Raw genomic sequence first — 22,014 nt, 5'->3', positions numbered from 1 at the left:
GCACCGTCGCATATTTATCAAAACGCTGGGAATACGGTTGAAGATACAAAAAAAGTGTAAGGAACAAAGTTGTAGAGAATTAAATTTTCTATAAAAAAGTCTGCGACATGATATTTCTATCTTCTACAATTTTGGTATAAATTAATTTTCCATTACTTGACCACCGGTAAAATGAAACCGTTGACGATAAAGACTTTTTTAAAAGAAATTTATAGTGGTATTCTTTATATTTCATGGTATTTTATTACGTTTATTGAATGTTAGCAACAATGCTCTATTATGATACTGCGTAACAGTGCTATCTAATTTGCGACTCTCCAACTGCCTCTGTTAAGATAAGGGCAACAGTGTTCCCATTAGTTCAAAAATTTAATTTTTAGGATAATGGATGATTTAAATATTTTATTCTAAAATATCAAGAAGCTTTCATAAAATTATTATTTCGAGTTTGAAATTACAAAAAGTTCTACTAAAACGTGAAAAAAAAAGGATGCAAAAGGCAAGTGCGAACGGGTTTCTTGGAAGAAAACCACATTTTTTGTTTTGGAACAATTTCTGCTGGATCTTGTGTCGGAATAATTGAGTTGAATCCAAATTATTTTAGTATGTGCTGGCGTATATACAAAATAAAAGGAAGAAACACAATTTGGAAAAAAGTTATTATTGAAAAACAAAAAATGTAATTGAAATAAATAATACAAATTTAAAAGTAATGTAACCAAATTAAGGAGCATACAGTGTTAATTTTTTTATTTATACAAATTTAGCGTTACTTGCGATTCTTAAGCGGTAATCATTGCCACAGATTACCTTTCCAATGTTATGGATTCTATCAAGTGATTTTTTTCTTCGTTTTCTAACACTTCAAAAACCAAAGGTAGAATTGCATAGGTGATTCTAAGCTTGTAGTTATATCCACATATCACATTTTTAATACAATTTATTTTTAATTTGGTAAAATAAGGCAAAAATTCACGATCGGTCACAGTCACTGTTAGTTTATGGCGAGATTTTTGCCGCTGTTATTTAACAGAGAATGGTTAATAGCGTTTTAAAAAATACGAGACAAAGCGAGAAAATTAAATATTTTTTCTCATATTTTTTTATGAAAATCTAAGTGGGCAGTTTTCCTCAGTCTGTTTTATTTTTGCATTTTTGCTCAAGGAATTAGTGAATTGGTTGAATTTAAATTAATTATTTAAAAACATTTAGCGCCGTGACTGAATAACGCTTGAACCGCCCTCATTTTAACTCTGCCTTCCTGTTTCCTGATGTTTAGAAAATTCAGCGATTTTGTTACCCGTTTCGTCTCCTAACTTATAGTCCTCCGTAAACAAAACAAACAAACTTACTTTACGGCAGCGGAAAAAAGGAAACAAATTGCTGTATAATGTCTTTTTTATTACCTTTAAATACTAATACTACTACAAGCACGAAAGAGATAAATATGAATAGAGGAGTTAATTTCTTAAAATAATAAGTTATAAGATGTTTAAAGTCTGTTGAAACTGTGTTTGTTTCGAGTTTCTGCCTCGTTCTCGGAAGGGATTGAAAACAAAAATGTAAGCTGCGGAGCAGATTGTGCACTTTTGATCCGAACAATTTCGAATTCAAGCGAGCTCTGCTATGAATCCGGTATTTACCTAAGTTTGCAACTCGCCTCTGTTACAAAGGCGCTTATAAATATTTCAAAACATGTGAGATTTAGTTGAGCAAAGCCAATTATTCTCAAAGGCTTCTAAAAGTGGTTGAAAGAACGAGCAACACAATTGATTTGTAAATTAATCGAGGCACCTCGTAGTTTAATTAAGTATTCATCAAGTTGCAGCTTGTCTTACCTCGGTTTCACTTTGCAATTAAAGGGATGGCAAGCAACTTCTTATATGCACGCGATACACAATCAAGGTACTTACAGAGGAACAAGGAAAGGGCAAACTAATTACTCTTGATTACATGAATGTGTATCAGTCTATAATTAGAAGCGAGAATGTTCTCGAGGACGTCCCACTGTTTGGGATCGCGAAAATTATCCTAAGTGACGTCGGAGCGGCCCAAATTTGCAACTCCTACACTGTATTAAATGGATATTATCGATAAGGTTAAATCGAAGGAGCAAACTTCCAAAAGTTAAGTTTGGATGATACTCTTTGGAGGCACTGCGGGTCTTGACGTTGCCAAGCGTGTGCGTTTGAAAATTTATTAATTCAGAGTTTCAGTGACGTCAGTAAAGCCGTTGCCATATAATAATGGGATAGCCACCTGAGGCATTGCTTTCGGAAAGGTGGAATATTACAAGGGTCTCGGACCCTCCAACCCATCGCTCAAAATCTAAACCTAAACATTTGTGGGTTAAAGCTGTGATTGATTAAACTTCGAGGTGGATTCGCTTCCAGTAAAAAACTGTTAGTTGTTAGTTAGTTTGAAACAAAAAATCTATCTGAATTAATTGTACAAAGTTTCACAATTAACCAGTTCCAGATCAAGCTATGAAGCAATAAAACAGTTATATTTTTTCCAAGTCTTTTAATCAATGTTCCTTTATCCTCCGTTTGACTAAGGTCTAGCCTACAGTGGACTACAAAATGAGATACAAGATCGCAGAATTTTCTGTACCCAAAAAAATAGTACATTTCGAGTGTTAAGCGGTCACGACGCCAAATCGGTTTAAATTAATTTAAATTCATCCAATTCCTAAATAACTTGGAAAAATATGCAGAACTATTCAGCATTACATTCTCTACAGAATTCTAAAATTTTCATAGGAAACATGAGAAAAATAAAATAAAATTTAGGCTTCGGTCCGTATTTTTCAAGACACTGCAAATACGGTTAGACACAAAAATATGTTAGGAAGAAATTTTTAGAGAATTAAATTTCCTTTAAAAAGATCATATCTCTATCGTTAACGGTTTAGGATCCAAAGATTATCAAAGACGCTGAAGCGAGAGATTCATTTTATTTTACCGGTGATCAAGTAACAGAAAGTTAATTTAAACCAAAACTGTAGAAGTGTCGTGGACTTTTTTATGGAAAATTTAATTCTTTGCAACTTTGTTCTTTACACTTTTTTTTGTATCTTCAACCGTATAGTTGAAAAGCAGTTTACGATAAAAAATTTACATTATTTTTACATGATTTTCTCGTATTTTTTTTTGTATACTTTATGCAAACTGGTACACAGGCTGATTCTTTTAGAGCCTACATTAGAAATTTTTTAACTTCTAATATAGCTAGAGCTTTAAAATTTTGTATACTATCCAAATTCGCCATTCTGAGTTTAACTGAAATATTTTTAAAATGGCTGAGCTTCCTTCCGGAACTACAAAAAATTAGCGCCAAGCTTAAAAATTTTAAATTGTAATCAAACATTTTTATTAAATATTTGAATTTACCTTCTCAAGCAGAGTAAATTTTTCCCAAATGACTGATACTTATCTGTTATAATTTTTGCCAATTTTTCCAAATTTTTATTTGCATGGGTTTATCTAAAATAACACAGCCCTTGAACCCTTTGCGATAAGTGAATAATTTGCATTCGATAACCAAAGGTTTGAAGAGCCTTTTAGAATTTTCAAATTTGCCAACTCTCAAAATTAATGGCTAGTATAAATTTTTCAAAATGGTTTTATCAATAATATGGTATAACAAAATTTTTTCAAATGAAGCGACCTCATTGTCTTAACGACAATCAATATTTATGGTGACTTTTTATCAATATATTTTATACTTATCTCTTACAGTTTTTGAAAAAAATCACAAAAAACGAATTTTGCTTCTTAATTTTCATAGTTAATCAAGTAGACCTTGTACAGTGGTCCACAATTGTCAAACTTCAATATTCAATCAAGAAGTAAAACAAAATATTTAATTATGGTTTATTATAACTTAGTGAATTATGTAAAGTAACTCAGTCAGTCTGCTATTAGATTTTGCACTTTTTGTATGAAAATGGTGAACAAATCAAACATTTCTTTCAATTATAGCACAATTTTATCGTATTTTTCGAACGTCTACTTGATTAAAAATGAAAATAATGAGCTAAAATTTTGTTTTTGTGATTATTTCAAAAACTGTAAGAGATAGATATAAAAGATGTTAATAAAAGCCTGTATGAAAATTGCTGTTTTTTTATTGCCATTGAAAAAAAGGGTTTATTCCATTTGACAAAACTGTTTTATAATCAATTTTTTATCATTTATTTAATCATAGTAGCCTTGCAATTTGACAGTTGACAAAATTGAAGATTTGAGAAGACCCTTTAAACCATTGGCTATCAAATGCAAAAAAAATATTCACTTATTTTAAAGGGTTTACGAGCTGTGATATTTTAAATGAATTTGTTTAAAAAAATTGACAAGTTGTCGCCAATTTCTCGTAGTTCCGGAAATTCAGCCATTTTAAAAATAATTCACTTGTCTCAGAATGGTCGATTTGGAACGTACAAAATTTTTTAAACCGTTAGCAATATTAGAAGTTAAAAAGTTCCTAATGTAGGACCTAAAAGAATCAGCCTGTACAAATACAACCATTTTTTTACTTAATTGCAGTAAAGTCTTGGGCGGTAATAGAACATTTGCGCTCTCTCGCGACAATAGCGAAATTATCAAAGACGTGAACGTTTTATTTGGTTGTTTCGCATCCTAACCTTTAGATATTCGTAGTCTATTTAATCATATGTAATTACTAATTTCGGTACAGAATTACAAAAAAAAAATTCAAAAAAAGGCAGATGGAAAGTTCGAAACAAAAGCAATTCAGGGCTTTGAAATGTTTTGAAACAAAGAGTTTTTGTGTATTGTTTTGTAAAAAAAGCGAATGGACTTTGAACCATTAAAAGGTCAAAGTAACAAAACATTTTTTCTTAATGTATAAAAATTTAACTAACTTATACTAATTTTGCGTGAAGTGGAACACAAAAATGAGCAGCCGTATCCAGAAATTTAGCGATAATTACGCCCACGTTACTTGCGAAAAATATGCGATGAAAGGGCTGTTTATAAGCCAGCGTATATCTCAACCGTTTGAGCGTTTTCAGCAATTTCTCTCAGTTTTATTGAACATACCGTTGTTCTTGAACTTGACTGTTGCTTTCACTCACCCTTGAAACATAAAGGGGAGAAGTCTGAATTCATTTGGACCATTATTTGCGTCACGTTTCATTTTGAAATCAAAGGAATTATCCTGTATTTATGTTGTTCGTGACAATTTCAATTTGGAGAAGATTCTCCAAAAAGTTACTTATCTCGCATTTGCTGTGACAAATCGCTATAAAGGTGGATATTCGAAAGTTTATGTTTATTGCAGTGTGTGGGGTATCGATTGCTTGAAAATTTTCCCACATTATCGCTTTTCCTCGTTCCGCCGGCTTTTAAGCATCTCAACTTTAACAAGAAGCGTAAAAAACTGGCGTCAAGGGACATTTTCAATTTGATACAAACCGTGTCGGGGGATTTCTTGCTAATTCTGCTTGGGGAAACATTGACGCGCCGACTACTAATTTTGTTTATAATATGAATAAATGACCTGAGTTATCTCAAGCCGGCCGATGAAAGAAAAAAGCTATTACTTCGCAAATCCGGTTCAAGTCGTCAATAACCGATTTCTCCGGTCTCATGTGTCCCTTCTGTTCTGCTTTGGCCTGAATTGGATCGATTTTTATATCCGTTTTCGACGGAATGTGCCGTTTCTTTCGGTGTGAGATTAATTCTCTTTTAATTCCGCCGGTGAGGTTTCTGTGTTCTTCTAAAGTGCCGTAAATTGCTTTAATTGGTCGGGACAAATTGGATTTGAGGTGTTGATTGGACAACTGCTCGATAAATTCGGGTAATTGGAGAAATTGGTTTCCTCTTATTTAAGGAGGTGTTTTGGCAGGAAAGTGCGGGAAATAATTGAAATTAATTCAGTTTTGCCGCAATGAGCAGGCAATCAAATTGTATTGTAAAAAATCAAATGCTGTGCGCTTACCCTACACGTGACTTTACATTCAGAGGCTTTAAAAATAGATCCTGTGCTTATTGCTGAGCTTTCATAAAGTATTGAAACGGGTACAGGTGTCGTCTGCTCCTCAAATTATTGCGAGTCCTTATTACGGTCTATTTTTATCCAGCTCAGAAATATGCCAATTATCGCCAAATATTTAATAATAATAACAATAATATCAATAATAATAATAATAATTAGTTATTTATTTAATGAGTTTGTGTGTAAATAGGAGAAAAACCGAAAATTTCGTAAATTTATTCATCGTAACAAAATGCATTAAAAATGCTTTCAATCGTTACATAAAATAGAGGTTGTTCCATATCTGGTAGAGAACTGACAGTGACATAAAAAAACTCTTGAAATGCACCCACTTGTTTAAAATAATGAAATACAAGGTTGTATATTTTTTTCTCTAAAGTTTACTTAGTTATCATTTCAACATTAATAAATTTTATGGTCGAAGTTACATTAAAAAATTACTATTTTTTTTAATAATTTGTTTATTAGTCTTCATCTTACGAATCTTATTTTAATTTTCTAGACTTACAATGGGTTTGAAAGACATTTTATTACGACACCTATGGGCAATTTTTTTTTCAGTAGTAAACATATGTTTAATGCCAAAATTCAGTCACATTTGACAATGTCATTTCGCCACCAGATTTGTTTTTTGTGTTTTTAAATGATTCTCATCTTGTCGTCTATGAATTTCTTATGTAAAATCAGAAATACCGCTTTATAGAACTAATGACAGGGCATTTAGACACTGAATTATACAATGTGTTTTTAAATGATTCTCATCTAGTCATCTGTGAACTTCTCATGTAAAATCAGAAAATACCGTTTCATAGAACTAATGATAGGCATTTAGACATTGAATATTACCGTTCTCCATTTATTAAGTTATGAATTTGGAAAAAAACTTTGATAATAAAGTGCTTTGTTTCACAATGTCAAAATTTAGTTGAATTTTTTTAAAGAAATTAATCGAATTACTACTGGCAGATTAGACATTTGTTGACAGAGGATTCAATTAAGTAGAGCGGCACAAACTTTTTTACGTGTAAACCAATTTCAAAGTTAACTAGATGACAAACATTTAAAAACACATTGTATAATAACATAGGTATTTGCTGTTTCGAAACTATAAAACGCTAACGTCGCATTTTCTCTCAAAATTAGCGGTTATAAATTATTTATGCAATTCAAAAAAATAATAGCTAATGTAATTTATACTTTTAATGAGAGGTCTAATTATAAAGAACTATTTTACACTCTTATCAACCTTATTTAAAAAAAATAATTCGGTAAAATGCGATGTTGGCGATTTTATTGTTTTGAAACAGCTAATACATACGTAAAATACAATAGAATACACAATAATGTATTATACGTCACGTGATGGTAACAAACGTTGGTATGCGAACATCATTTTATGAACTCCTGAAAACTATAGGGTTCCCTATCAATTAGATATGCATATAACGTAACTTTAAATGTCTTAAAATTTCCGATGATTTTTAGGGAGTCTGGTAAAAAACTAAAAACTTGAATAACTACATAATAGCAGTTTTTTCCACAGTTGTAAGTCTGTCAGCAGGGAATTTAAGGTGAATTTGAGTCTTAGGGTGATACGCAGTACTTTCTTTGGCAAGCAGCTGATTTTGTCAATCAAACTGCTTTTCTTCCAAAAAATCACTCCGTTACCTGATAAGCGATTCGAAGTTTGAAAAATACAAAATTTTTATGGTTTTCAAATCGAGATATGTTTTTAAAAATTTAATAAAGTAAATAATGAAATACAATTTATTGAAAAAATTTTTTGTTGTTTAGGGCAGGGATGTAATTAAACTTTATATTTTTAGCAACGTTTCGACTTTAATTAAATCACCATCAGGCTGCAATATTGATAGGTCTTGCTTGAAGGTGACATGGCACGAATACTATAAAGTTTAATTACATCCCTATTCTAAACAACCAAAAACAGTTTCTTTCGTTAAATTTTTCAAAGGCAAAAATGTCATTTCAAAAAAAAACTAAATTTATTTTGTAACTTTTCAAGGTGAGCACTCCAAATCCGATTGCCGTCTAAATGGACGTCAAGGGATTTTGTATTTTCCGACAATTCTACTGTTTCGTTGTTGATCTGAATTTTCGTAGGAAATTCATTGTGGTAAACAAAATAAATTTAGATTTATTTTTGTGCATCACAAGTTTATTGTTATGGCTTTATTTTCAATTTTATTTAAAAGAACACCAGACTTAGTAACTACTTCCTCAGTTTTATTGTTTGCAACCAATAGACCTGAGTCGTCTGCACAGTTTATTATTAATTGTTTCAGGGTCTATCTGGAGACGTGGACTTATTAGGTCGTTAATGTGAATAATAAAAAGTAACGTTCCAAAAATACTGCCCTAAGACACCTCTATCTTAACTTCAGCAAAGGTTGATTTACAAGTTTTTTCAATAGCAATCCATGATTTATGCAATTGAAAGCCTTTAATAGATCCAGGAACACACCCATAACGATCTTTTTATTTTCAAAGGGCTTTAGTATTTCATTTGTGAAATCAAAAATATCTGAGTGAGTATACTTTCTTTTTAAAAATTCATGTTGATATTTGAAAAAGTAACAAAGATAGAAAGTTATACACTTTATAAAACACAACTTTCTAAAAAACTTCCTCAATTTTTGAGGAATCTCCTACTTTAAGCATAAGTTTAACTTGTGTTATTTTTAACCTTTGTGGGAAAATTCCCTCTTCTAACGAATTATTTATTATGTAACATAATGGCTCATTTAGTTCTAAAACACATTGTTTAAAAATATTTACAGAAATATAATAATAATGGCTACTGTTTGTTGGTTTAAAATTTCTAATCATATTAACTATATCAAAAAATAAGACTGGGTCGAGATACATAGATTTACTGTTAATAGGACAAGTTGGACTCAAATTAGCTGAAGTACTATTTTTTGCATATTTTTGCTATATTATAAAAAAATGTGTGTTTAGTTTATTTGCAACTTCTTCGGAATTTTCCGGTATATGTATAACATTAAAGTTATTCTTTTCACCTTTTAAATTATTTATTATTCGCCGGCAAATTTTTTATTCGTTTTTAGAGGTTTCAATTTTCTTTAAAAAATATTTACTTTTTAATTGTCCAAGCAAGTTTTTGTAACACTTTCTAAGTGGTTTATATTCTCTTAAATAATTGTTATCAAATTTCTTTAATATTATAAGCACATCTAACTGACGTTTACATTCTATAAGTCGTTCATCTCTTAGATACAATGGTTTTGATTTTTCTTTTATACGTACTGTTTTTACCGGAAAACATTCATTAAGTAAGTTTTGTATTTCTATCTTTAATCTTTCTATATTTCTATCTGCAAAATAACTCCACTCATCATCTACCTTTTTAACAAGAAATATTTTCCAATTTTTTTTAAATGATTTTGTACTATCATTGATTTTTCGAGTTACAAAAGACTACACATTTTAGATTTAAATCAAGGAAAATACTTACACGGTCCGATAAGCGCGTATCAATTAACTGAATATCGCACTTTTCTCTGCTCATGTTAGTAAACACATAGTCAATTCTCGTTTGTCAGTTGTTAGTAATTCTAGTATTTTCCTTTAATAGCTCTTTCATATTGTGTAACAGAAATATATTTTTGCAGGTATTACTACACATATTACTTTATTGAAATTTATGTTTACCATAATTTGTTTACCAACAGAAAAATTTTGTAAGAGTTTATCTAAATAATTGAAAAATATATATTGACATTACCAGTCGGTGAACGGTAAGTGTGCAAATAATGGTTTTAATTTTTAAAAGAGCTCGAAGATATAATTCTTGAGACAAATCTACAAAAATTCTGTCACGTTTCATGATTTTTTTCTGTCTGTAATAGTAAAGTCTAGTGGTCTTAAATTTTTACTACAAAATTCAGTACAGTTTATGAAGTGCTTTAGTAGTTTTAATTAAATGTCGCAGTCACTTTCCATGCAAACAGCAGTTTAATGTTGAGCAAAGAATGTTATATTTCAGCCTAAATCAGCGTTTAATTTGTGACTTGTTTAAGAGTATAGAATGGCAAAGTTAGTAAAAGTTCGTTGTAAACTAAAACTTGCCTGTTTTATTAAAGCAGTGCGTGTAATTGGACAACATCTCCGTCGACATTGACAGTGTTTTAATAAAGGCGCCTCAAAATTAAGAACAACCCCTAAAGGTTGCTTGCGAGTAACTTTTAGCTGCAAAACTTTAAACAGACGCCGAGGGGCGTCTAATTAATTACAAATATTTCAGAGGAGTGAGTCGGCATAAATCTGGATCGTTACATTTAAGCGAAAAATTATTTATTGAGTAAATATTTCGCAAGGAATACGGACGGCGCCTATATTTAAAAATTGGGTCGTTTCCTCTATATTTAAGTATCGTTTGAACACGTCATTACACCGTGTCTCGCCCTGTCAGGAATATGTTACATCAACATGAGCGCATACAATTTTATTAACATTTTTCATGAGCTGTCACGGTGTTCTTTTGCGTCACATGTCGGATTTTTTATCATGGATTCCGTTCGTTTCTTAACAGATTTCGCATGAAAAGCTCGGAAAATATTCCGAGGAAATGAAAGGGAAGCAATTCCGGGAAACACTCCTACTTTGAGATTCGATTTATTGCCTCAAAATCGAATGAAACGCGATATTCCAAAGTTGGGCTTTAAACGCGCCAAAACTACAACTCCGATTTAAAAGTTGTGAATTTTATTTAATTGTTGCCCAAAGTTCAGTTCAGATCAACAGCGCTAAAGCAAATAATCAAAGTCTTTTAACTGTAAACTAAGTAGTAATTTGCCGCGTCGTTACGCAACAAAATTATCATGTAATTTCAGTTACTTTTCAAGTTCTTCAAGTCGAAAGTTGGATCTCCATTTAGTATTCTGGGTGTGCACTCGTGCATAATTATTTTAAAACACAACTGTGATGTCTCTGTTTCTAATTAATCATTTATTCAGGGACGTAATTAAACAAGTTTAAATTAAAATTGACCGAAATTTCACTCGTTCAAGTTCAGGGCACACTTTCAAGAAGGACTTTGATGTAGCTGAATGTCGATTGTTATACTTTATTGAATTCCACTGACGCAAATTATAATTAAATTTTCCGTAAACAATAAAGAGCAAGCAATTTTCATAAAACAAAAATCAATTAATTCCTTCCTTTTTAATTATAAAAGGAACTGCGAAAGACCTTGATTAATTTTTCAGTGCGTGCCAAAAATTAATTACACCTTCAAATCGATGGATAGTGTCCAAAATGGAAGGGGATGTTTAAATTATTCGTCACTTGACGGGGATTTTGATGGAAATGTCACATTTACATTTATTATTACACTCTCAAAAAATTAATGAGTTTCGATTTGGGTAAAAATAGATAAATGAAACGAGGACACTCATTTAAATTTGCCCAAAAGCCATCCCTCGACCCAAATCATTCTGTTTGCACAAAATAAATGACCCAAATATTTAATTATGCTGTATTGTGCCTGAAGAGCAATTTATAAAATGCTGTTTATTAACAAGTAATGAATGCAATTTTCAAGCTAAAAATGTGCACGAAATTAGCTCTAATCGAATTGTCTCTGTACCACTTCTGAACTACTCCAGAGAATTGTTCTTTAGTCAATTTTGTACATTAGCGAGAAATGTAATTTCGTTAGGTTTTTCTTATTACCACACTAACATTGTAGAGAGAATAACGGTTGCAAGAAAGGTTTGTAAAGAACAATAAACAAGAACGGTTGAAAGTATTACTTAAATTAATTTATACTGTAACGATAAAAAATTATTGTTCTTTGTATGTTGTTTCTTTGACCTTTAAATATTAGAAAATTAGAATCAGAAAAAACTGTTTTTACAAAAGCCGTACATATTAACCCTCTGACTCACCTAAAATTATTTTCAAGTATACAGAGTGTGTCCGAAATTAGCTAGAACACAAAATTATGTTTATGTTTATTATGTTTTTTTTAAATAAAAGTAATGAAACAACCAAAATTTTTTTGCATTTTCTAATGTAGTTTTTAACACTGATGTTTTCATTACTAAATTGTTGGTTTTGCTTTGTTTTTGAAATAATTTGATTTTTTTGACGAAAATACGCTTTTAAAAAAATATTACACAAAAATTAAGAATTTCAGAAAAGTAGAACTTTTACCACTTTAAAGAAGAAAGTTCAAACTTAAAGGATATATTATTTTTTTTAGCTCACTTCTAAAGTTTAAATAGAACACACATTTTTTTTATTTTTGCATCTAAAAGACTTTTAAATTATCTTTCTAAAACCATTAACAATTAAGTGTCTTTTGCTGATTACTCAAAAGATATTTAACTTTAACCATAAAAAAATATATATTAACTACTGTTTCAGTAGCCTAAAAGTGAAATTTTCAGCTATAATAATAACTTGAATGTTACCCTCAGGCCATTACTCGTCATTTATCACAGTAAAATAACTAAAATTTCCATATTTATGAAAAATTTTCAAAATCTAGTACAAAACTGTTCAAACTGGTTGTTCATCAAATCCCCTATGAAATTTAAACGTAATGTGCCGCCTAATTTAAATTGTGAATGCCGTCAAAGTGACAAATCCGTCAAAATAATCCAAAAACGAAAGGATATAAAACATCAAAAATCACTGAAATATAAAACACAAATCAAAATAAACCTTACGCTTGAAAGAACTTTGCCAAAAAATGCAAAAAGTGAGTATAAACTAGTTCAAAGATTTGACAGAAAAACTAATATAGTCATTTGAAAGAAAGGGCACAATGAGTTTGAATTACAGACTTAGCTTGATGAACAACAATTTTTGAACACTTTGTATAAACTCCAACAAATGGTCTGTGCTGAAGTTGCTGTAGTTACGATATAGCCTACTATGGTAACAACAATGTTGTTGCTGAAATTAACTTTAGTAAAATTATCTTTTTATTTATTAACTTTAGGCATTTGAAACTTTATGTTTTTAAATAGACAGTTTTATAATCTTTGAGAACAAGAACAAAAAATATGGTGTATTATTTAACTTTTTCAACTTTTAACAAACTTCTTAATTTTTTTATATTTATATTTATAAACGGATTTAAGCTCGGATTTAAGTTTGAACTTTTCCTTTCAAAGTGGTGAAAGCCTACTTTTCTACGATTTTTTGTTTTTATCTAATAAAATTTGAAAAAAAAGCGTTTTTGTCATAAAAATCAAATTATTATATTATAGGTTTGATTAAAATCGTCAATATTAAAAGCTACGTCCAAAAAAAGCAATAAAATTTAAGGTATTCTATTTGAAAAAACAAATGGTGGTTTTTTATGATGTAAGATACCGCAATATTTTAGAAATATGCAGCAGAAACGCTGCACTAATATAAAAAATGAAAAATTTTATATTTCTAATAATAAACAAATTATGAAGCTTTTTCGGATCATTGGGACAGACAGTACAGAGAAGATTCTATTTTTCTAAAAATTGGGGTTTCTATACAATTATTTGTAGTGTATTGTCATGGACTTTTTAAAACTGAACATAGGATAATAACATGAGATCGAAAATATACTCAATTAGAACAAGCCTTGAAAGTGAAGTGTAACTTTAGTCATATTATGTGCTATGTGAAACCAGAATAAAACAACATAACTTCAAAAGTGCTGCCGTAAATAAACGGCTGAAATATGGCTAAACTTTTGGAGACACAGCTTGCTCTAATTGAGTATATTTTCGATCTCATGTTACAACTAACACTGTTATGTGTGTTATGTGATGTGCAGTAAAATAAAATCCTCACTGTATGTATCAACAAGTGTAAACAAATACTTGTAAAAATTGTTTCAGTTATAAATACATAATTATTAATACGAGTGTAGCAAAATATAATCTAAAAATTTGTAACGTGTAACTAGTTGGACATAAATCTATTTTTGCGTTTAATGGTATAAACGACCTACAAACGTGAGTAATTATTTTCATTAAACCTAAACAAATAAAAGCTTTGTCATTAAATGATACACAAAAAAATAACAGCACTCTCAGATTTTTTACTGCATACGTGCCACACAATGACATTAATAAAATGTTTAAAGCTTAAAGCATATTGCTTCAGTAATATAAGCGCAATATATTACCTTTGGCATAAAGAATAATAGGTAATCTCGTAAATATTTCCCGACAGGCTTGATCGCATCCTTAGATTAAACCATAAATCACTCTGTATTTATTTCTATATTAAACCCGCAAAAAATCCAATTTGTAAAGTTAAGACTCTATGAAATTTCATTAAAAGTGAGCAACAAAAGCAAACGGCAGATTTATCCACTTCAAAAGTTATTCAAGCCGCCAGTTTAAAAACAGCGTTTTAATTGGACAGTGGCGTAAAATATGTAACAAAGATAATGAATCATGAAAACTAGGCACGGAGATATAAATTAGCGAGCGTCAAAAGGGCGGCTTTAAGACCGGCCGCAAACTAAACAACACTTTGGAAGCTGCAGGTACCCTCATTACGACCCTTTGCAAAGATAACCGGAATCATTATCTCAGATGCCATTAGATGGGAGCGCAACTTAGCGCAGAAAAAGACTTGTGAATTTTGTATGAGGATTAAGTCGGAATTTGACTTGTGTTTTGCAGTTTTCCCAATTAGGCGTGGCACAAAATCCCATAATTTATTTATCATAGGCGTATTGCGAAAGCTGATTTTTCTTGTATTTTAGATCGAAACCATAATTTTTAATTGAAAGCGGTAACCGTTGCGTTTTGAATTTTTCATTCAATTACAATCAGTTAAAAATAATAGCAAAAAGAGAAAAATGCAGCAAGTTTTAATAACTCACGTTATCCCGGCGCATCCACCATATTTCGCCGCACGGAAAGGACGATCAGATAATTAATAAAATAATTAGCGAATTTTAATTAATGTTACAGAGTTAATTAAAATGTTTGAAAACTGATTTTTGTCTTGATAGAAACTGCTTAACTGCTTAATGTATATCATTCGTAAAAATGAGCCCAAGGAAATGAGTTTCATTTCGTAGTCACGTAAATTATGAACTGAAAATTGCATAGGCGTTGGCATATCCCTAATTACAGCAATATAAAAGAACACGACTTTGAGTCACGCAATTCGGCGAACGAGTCATAATTCATCGCTTTAATGAAGGTACAAAATAATGTGTTAAAAAGTGTGTTTGCAGCCATACACCTTAATTTTTAGTGGTTTTGGCGAAACCGCAGGTAAACGCTACATTAATTATAAAGACCAACAATGTAGTAATTATGGGGAGAAAGGCATGTAATTATTAATAAACCCCTTTTCTGTCAGTTCCCTGTTTGTTTCTTGTCAGTGACCCAATTTTGGAGCAACTGATTCGATTCAGTGAAAACGAGCTATGGTTTTTTGGATGCAAGTACATAAAAGAGTTCGGTGATGTACTCAAAAATAAGTTTTAAAGCACGATTAACGCCCGAATCCACAATCGATAAATATAAAATTTTCTTCGGATGAAAAGCTTCAAGCAAACAAAATCCTTTTATCTTTAATAAACGAATATATCAAAAGATAAAAAAACGTTGCAAAAACATTTATAAATTTTTTATGCAAACACAACATTTTTGACGTCAACCAAACTTATCGACTTCATTATGCTGTCGGAGACAGATGGAAGTAAATTTGTTTTTTACTTTTTCTAATCTTGGATCGTAATAATATTTCTTGAAGAGGTTTTTCAACAAGCGGTAAAGAATGTGTCTCGACTTTATGTTGTTTACTTTTCCATTATATGTTAAATTTTTTCACTTGACAAACTGGGTTTATCTAATATTTTTAAGCTGCAGTAACAAGAATTACTTATTTCAACTACATTTGATCAAATATGTATTACTGAGGGTGTCTCAGCGAGTTGGAAAAGTATCCATTATGTCCTTTAAATAATTAAAAAAATATTTTTTTAATTTATTATTATATTAAATTATTATAATAAATAACTAAAAAGAAATATTGTTTTCAAATTCCGTGGATACTAATCACCGGCATCTGCATCATTTAATATTATTTTGAAGTATACCGGGTGGTTCGGAAATAAGGTGCAATACAAACATATGTTTTTTAACTAAATTTTATTGCATTTTTGGACGTAACTTTAATATACGGTTGGTCTGAAGATGTCGAATGTTTGAAGAAATTGTCCGGTTTGTAATTACTTAATTAATACTAATTGAAAAACGAAAAATGACACATCAAATTGTCTTTCTGATAATTGTTCATCATAAAAATGCGCAACTTTGCCTTAATTTAATCGACCTCATATGTTTTATAATAACTGAACTCCCCATGGAGGAGCTCGAAAAACGGGCACCCTGTATATAGTCGTTTTTTTTTAATAATTAACTGTTTAAGAGCCCTCAGGTTGGCATTACCATAAATACTAATTTTTTTAATTAAGGTTGGTGTAATTTTTTACCTGGCAAATTCAATTTCAAATTTTTAAAATTACAACACGAACAACAATAACACTATAACGTCCTATTACCAAAAATGTCAAATCTGGTGTGCAAATGTCAAATACAGAATACAGCTGGTTTTAAAAGTGGATGAACATGAACTTTTAGGGTGGTCTTTATCAGAATTTTGACACTAACAGTTGATTATTCAAAAAAATGAACTACACATATCACAATTCTATTAATATGTGAATTTAGGTTAAGGAAAATTTTTAGTGAAAAGTGTGAGATGGCATTTATGCCCTTAAAAATTATGACCAGAAAAAATTATTGGTTATTTAGGGCAGAAGGTAATTAAAATTAATATTTTTTGCGACGTTTCGATTTTAATTAATTCTTCATCACATTTCAAAAATTATACGTCTCGAAAAATATAAATTTTAATTACTTTAGTAAAAGAAATTCTTAACCTGTATATATGCCGATTTAAAAAAAGTTTAGCAGAAACAAATCCAGATTTTTTTCACAAATTCTTACAATCTGTAAAATTTTATAATAGCACACATATGTAAACTGTTTTATTTTTTCGTATTTTTTTTTGCATTTACGAAAACATCGATGAAATTTTATCCTTTATAATTAAAAACTATGAGTACATAGTTCATTTTTAGACCAACTGTACCAACTGTGAATACTGCTGATTTTAATTTAAACTTGTAGTGGTCGATTCTGCTTAGGTTTTGAAATAAAAATTAATTTTTTTGACGAAAACATGATTTATTTAAAAATTTATTACAAAAATCCAATTAATCTTAGAAAAGTAGAAATTTCACCACTTTAAAGGGGAAAGTTCAGAATTAAATCTGCAGCAGTTGTTTAGTACATTGCAACTGGGAACGTAATAAAATTAAGAAGTTGGTTAAAACTTAAATAACTTGGAAAAAACAAAAAAAACACCCTATTTTTGTTCTTGCAGCTCAAAAATTAGAAAATTGTCTATCTAGAAATATACAATTTCGAAAAATATTATTCATGAGCATTGTTGTTACCATATGTAGTTTCCCATCATTTGTTGGAAATATAAATGACGCAATGGTTTAATAAGGGTAACATTAAAGTTATTATTAACCCAAAAATTCACTTCTTGTCTGCTGTAATAAAAGTATTTTTTTTTAATTTTTAATATCCTCTAAATATCAACAGAAAAACTTAACTGTTATTGTTTTTAATAAACAATTTAAAGTCTTTTAGATGCGAAAATAAAAAATAGCGTGTTCTATTTAAAATTTTTAAGTTATTCAACTTGAAACAAACTTCTTCATTTTTTTAACTTGATTGCAGTGTGCTAAAAAATTAATCCTTTATTAAGCTTGAACTTTCTTCATCATAGTGGTGAAAATCCTAATTTTTTTGAATTCTTAGTTTTTATGTAAGTGATTAAAGTATTTCAAAAATTAAGCAAAAACTATCAATAATAATTTAAAACATTATTAGTGTCAAAAACTACTTTCAAAAATGTAAGGTATACAGGGGATCTCAGTTATTGTAGGAGATACTTGGTCGGTTAAATTAAGACAAAATTGCGCATTTTTATGCTGAACATTTATCTGCAAGAAAATGTGATGTGTCATTTTTAGTTTTTGAGTTATTGGAACAAATGGAAATTAGTAATTTTCGTTTTTATTTTTTCAAGCGAAAATGTATTTAACTAGCACGCTCTTCAGGCACTTTTTTACAAGGACTCTAAAACTGTCATCATATTTTACAAAGCCTTCTTAATATCATAGTTACAACTTGCAACACTAAACTTTGGTTTTTCTTATGAAAGCCATATGCGCATTTTGTATTTTTGAAAAATGTTTTTATTACAACGATGTATTATTGCATGATATCGAATCTTATTAAATGCTGATCAAAATGGAAAAAAAAGCTTTTTTGCGAAGAGTGCTTTGGAAACGCCAACAATTTTGTTTTTAAACAAACTAAAATTTAGAGGTTTCATTGAATTCAGATTTGGAAGATTTACATTTTCGTCAAACTTACTTATTTAAAAATTAAACGACATGATAAGCTAGAATTTTATTTTTCGCACAACAAAACAAGACAAAGTTATAAAAATTCTGCTCATGTATTTAATAGAACTGTCAAAACATCGTTACGCTTTTTTCTTAATTTTAATCAGCATGTAAGGTTCAATCATATCATGTGATACATCATTGTAATCAGGAACAAAAACACTTTCCAAAAATACATATGTCAAATATAAAGTCCATAAGAAACCAAAATTGAGTGTTGTAACTCTGACATCAAGAACGCCTTAGAAAAGGTAATGACAAATTTAGATTTCTTGTAAAAAAGTGACTCAAGAATGTGCTTCTTAAAAACGTCTAGTTATTTTGATTTCGCTTAAAAAAATAAAAACGAAAATTACAACTTTTTTTATTTTTTTAATAATGCAAAAACAAAAAAATATTCATTAAATTTTCCTCCAGATAATTAATCATTCAGCATAAAAATGCGCAACTTTACCCAATTTAATCGACCTCGCATCTCTTACAGTAACTGAGATCCCCATGGAGGAGCTCGAAAAACGAATACCATGTATAGGGTGTAACTTGTAAAAAAAATAAGTTTGTATTTGAGTTTTAGGTGAGTCAGGAGGTTAGTATCTACGGTTTTTGTAAAAAAAACACTCGGTAAGACACCTTGTAATTATTAAATAAGCTGGAAATCAACAATAAAAATTTGGCATTCTTCCGCTACAGTGATCAAGAGAGATATGTTGTTCTTGATAAGCTCAGTAATTAACGATAAAAGGTGGCATATTTAGATTTGTCGCTTATTATCCAACATTTTGGTGCTCTCAAACTAGTCAACAAACATAGGCTTGAAGTCAAAAATTCTGAGCGTTTTATTTTTATTTAAAAATGTTCTCTACGTATCCTTTATTTTTTTGAGCCTCCATTGAACGTGCAAGTATGATAAAGCAGTGCCCAACCCTTTCTACCCGAAAAATATGATCAAATCCTACCTGCTCTCGTCGATTTATCGAAATCAAGCACCTGCTTGCTGTTTGGGTGCAACAAGACGTGCCGTCCCCTGCGGGACGTGTTCACACGTGCATGTATTGAGAATACGTTGCGGTATGAAGTGGAGCATCTATCGCGCGTCCGTTCCGTGCAGCGGCGTCGTTGGGACTGAAATCGGGACGTCGGTAGCGTCGCGGCGCTCCTCGTCGGGCTTACTACGAAAGGGGAGGAGTACGCAATGAGAAAGCTGTGTCGGTGACGTCATCAGTGAGTTTACGCTCTACTCCGACGCATTAAAACGGACGAGTTAAACGACCTTGTGGACGTGCACTAGGAGAACAGGACCGGGCTAGGAAAGCTGCGTCGCGACGCTCCCTGGAGAGGATACAGGTGTGGTGATGGTGTGCGAGATTAATGCATTAGCAGCCGACTCGTTTCAGAACGCGAAATTTCATTATCCTTTACAGAATTACATACGGAAAATTCTAAACTGATGTTAAATGAATTTCTAAAGATTTTTGAAAGCTCAAAAACATATCATGACAAGTGGATAAAACTTCGTGAATTGTAACTGTTAGCTAAGTCACAAAATTCCTGATAGGCTTCCACTATCTAAAAGAAGTTAATTACGGTCCCGCTCTTTGTGTTGTGCTAGATTCATTTCACAAAAGTATAAAACGAAAATTTTATCTGAAGTTTGTGCTTTATTTCCACGTTGTTAATTAAACAAAGCAGCATTCTTTCAGACGTGCACCGTTGAAAGAAAATAAAATATAATTGGTACACTTTAAGTAACCGCAAAATAACCTTTTAGAATTATAAATAAAATAAATTGGCAACCGAATTCTCCTGTTAAAAAAGTTTATTTTTAAATAATTGTTTTTTTTACACAACTCGTAGACATTATTCCTCAGCATCATCTAAAATTATTATATTCAAACATACGGGATCTTTCAGAAATGAGATACAATACAAACTTATGATTTTTTAAAAAAGAACACCACAAAAATTATAGTATTTTTGGATGTAGCTTTTAATACTGATGATTTTGATCTAAACTTTTTCGTCGATTCTAATTAGTTTTTGAAATAATTTGATTTATTTTGACAAAAACACACTTTATTGTTACTCAAAAACTATGAACCTTATAAATGTAGGACTTTCACCACTGTAAAGGGGAAAGTTCAAACGTAAAAAATGAAGAAGTTTGTTAAAAGTTGAATAACTTGAAAATTAAATGGAATACCCAATTTTATTTATTAAATTGTCTATCTAAAAACAAAGTTTCAGATACCTAAAATTAATAACCAAAAAGATATTTGACTTTAAAAGGGAATTTCAGCAACAATGCACATTATTTATGAGCTTCTCAATTTAGCAAAAACATAGGAGAAATTCAAAAAAATAGTGTCTCATTAAAAAAAACATAAGTTTGTATTGTAGGTAATTTTAGAAACATCCTGTGTACTTGAAAACAATTTTAGGTGAGTCAGGAAGTTAGTAACTGTTTTTGTAACAATGATTAATTTACTAGCCTTAAAGCTTTCAAATCGTTGAGACACCCTGTATATTACACATACTGCGTAGAATTTTTAACTGGAATAAAACTTATGACTTTGAGTTGGGTGAAAATTCCCAAAACAGGTCAATTTTTATTTTTCCTTGGCTGTTTTTTGAATTTTTTCAAAGGCTACGAGATAAAATAAAAACCAATTTTATAAGTTGAATTATTTAATGCAAAAATTGTTTAAATGGGCACCGTTCCTGGGAAATAACATAACAATAGTAGCATGAATTTTTAACTTTTTGCATCATTTCTAGTGTGGTTTGCTTATTCAACTTATGAAAATTGGTTTTCATTTTTTTATCGCGTAGTCTTTGAAAATATTCAGAAAACAAATAGTGCGTTGTATTTCTTGCAAAGTGCTCTTTCACATGAGGTGACACTGGACATACCGTTACATTTAAAAAAAAAGTTAGAGCTGGAAGTGCACTGGAAGTGTAAACGAAAACCGCATGCACCAAATAATAATAATAATAAATAATAATAATAATAATAATAATAGAATTTATTTCCAACAGACTTCTCAGTCGATAGTGGACCATAAAATAAATATAATAAGTGAACGAGTAGTCCCTATAAATATAACATTATATAAAAAGAAATACTAACGATCAACAAAATTGACAAAATTTGAGACAATCAATATACAAAACATTTTAAATTACGAAGGAAAATATTCTAGTAGTTTGATCTTTACAGTTTTAGTTTGGAAATTATTGAAGAAAATATTTAAATCTATTGTAATATTATTATATAATATAAAACATTTAAGAAGTGGAGAATTCAGATGATGAAAGGTATTAGGAGTGGAAAAATAAAATGTAAGAAGATTTCGGTTGTTAGCTCTAGGTACTACAATGTTCACTTGATCCAGAAGATCAGGGCTGATAATCTCGCCACATAAAAGTTTCTGCAGAAAAAT

At 30.4% G+C, this 22,014-nt stretch overlaps 1 protein-coding gene across 6 annotated transcripts in view; it reads right to left on the bottom strand.

Annotated features, from left to right (window-relative positions):
- LOC654869 (uncharacterized protein) overlaps nt 1-22,014 on the bottom strand; it is a 106,231-nt gene that overhangs the window by 59,682 nt on the left and 24,535 nt on the right. For 2 of the 6 annotated variants that reach the window (XM_064356642.1, XM_064356643.1), the window contains one exon: nt 19,531-19,743. The exons of 3 other annotated variants lie outside the window; for them this stretch is intronic. The gene's annotated coding sequence lies outside the window, so the exon portion shown is untranslated. Of the gene's footprint in view, nt 1-1,838; nt 1,945-19,530; nt 19,744-22,014 lie in introns of those variants that run through there. One more of the 6 variants, XM_064356645.1, reaches the window with a different exon arrangement.

This window comes from Tribolium castaneum, chromosome 5 (genome assembly GCF_031307605.1).
Source record: "Tribolium castaneum strain GA2 chromosome 5, icTriCast1.1, whole genome shotgun sequence".
NCBI lineage: Eukaryota > Metazoa > Arthropoda > Insecta > Coleoptera > Tenebrionidae > Tribolium > Tribolium castaneum.
Note: the sequence above shows the minus strand (reverse complement) of the source record. Positions and strands in the feature narration are given on the sequence as shown.